We start from the raw sequence: 1172 nt of genomic DNA on the forward strand, positions 1-1172 counted from the left end.
GTGTGTGTGTGTGTGTGTGTGTGTGTGTGTGTGTGTGTGTGTGTGTGTGTGTGTGTACACAGTGGTTCTGTCTGTGCTGATTCTATCACAGACTGACCTGTCCAGAGTGTAGCATGATGAGCTTTTCTCCTGTTGTTAGCTGGGATGTGCCCCAGCCCCACCATGACCCTGAACAGGATCAAAAGAGTACAGAAGATTTGACCTGGAACAAGTGAGAGCTGCATTCAGAAAATTAAACCAACACTTAAATACTGTAAATTTAGCAAGAAATGTTATTCAAAGTGCCTCAGATTTATCTGTATACTCCAATGTAGCAGAGACAATAAGTATTTTTGTTGTAAAATGCATACCTCTGAGTAGACAAGGTTTCTAGCCACACAGAGCAGAACTGCTTCTAGTTTTAATGAAACAACCAAAGCCTGAACTGAAAAAATAGACCTACCAACTGCAATTACAACAAAGCCTGCTCTGTCACAGTTTGTTTTCATTTAGCCTTTGCTGCACAAGTAAATCTTGCACTCATCAATAGATGTTGCTGTTTGGACTTTAAGATGAAGAAACAGGCTACAGAAGTGCATAAAATGATGCATTATTAAATGGCTCAAAATACACAAACTAAAGTCATTAAAGGTGTTACTACCCAGCTGGCATTTTGACATTTAGTCACTGTTGAATCAACACATGGCCCCGTTTCAGAAAGCAGGCTTAACAAACCCTGGGTTAACACAGATACTCTGAATCAATACCCTGCTCTGTGATACTCAGGATTTTCAGTTTCAGAACAGGTGATATTAATTGGGTAATTTAATCTTGAGTCAAGTTACCCCTGAGTTAGGTTGGAGCACTAATCCCTCATTTTAGGAAGTCAGATAACACGATTCACCCTGGCAACAGGARAAAATAAAAAGACCAGAAGTCCATTTCTCTGCACTGCAGCTAGAAATATTAATGACGGCCTATGGAGAAAACAAACATATGTTATAAAAAAAAGCAATACTGTTGCTACTGCAAGAAAGAAAATTAGTGTGGCAGACAATTGCTGTTCAAGTCAATATGAAAACATAGTAAAATCAGGTAGTATAAGCTCTTTTTTTTCAACCTTTAACAAATAAATTGCACAATTCAGCTAAATTTCAACATATGAAATTAATGTGCCCCCCCTCAAAAAATAA

The 1172-nt window shown here is 38.2% G+C and overlaps 1 long non-coding RNA gene across 1 annotated transcript in view; it reads right to left on the reverse strand.

Moving 5' to 3' along the window:
* The window catches only part of LOC106512922 (uncharacterized), a 4878-nt gene extending 4680 nt beyond the window's left edge, over positions 1–198 (reverse strand). The window contains exon 1 of the long non-coding RNA XR_001309738.1: positions 98–198. This is a non-coding gene — a long non-coding RNA (uncharacterized LOC106512922). The remainder of the gene's footprint in view (positions 1–97) is intronic.
* Positions 199–1172: the final 974 nt, after the last annotated feature.

Source organism: Austrofundulus limnaeus, unplaced genomic scaffold, assembly GCF_001266775.1.
Source record: "Austrofundulus limnaeus strain Quisiro unplaced genomic scaffold, Austrofundulus_limnaeus-1.0 Scaffold9, whole genome shotgun sequence".
Lineage (NCBI taxonomy): Eukaryota > Metazoa > Chordata > Actinopteri > Cyprinodontiformes > Rivulidae > Austrofundulus > Austrofundulus limnaeus.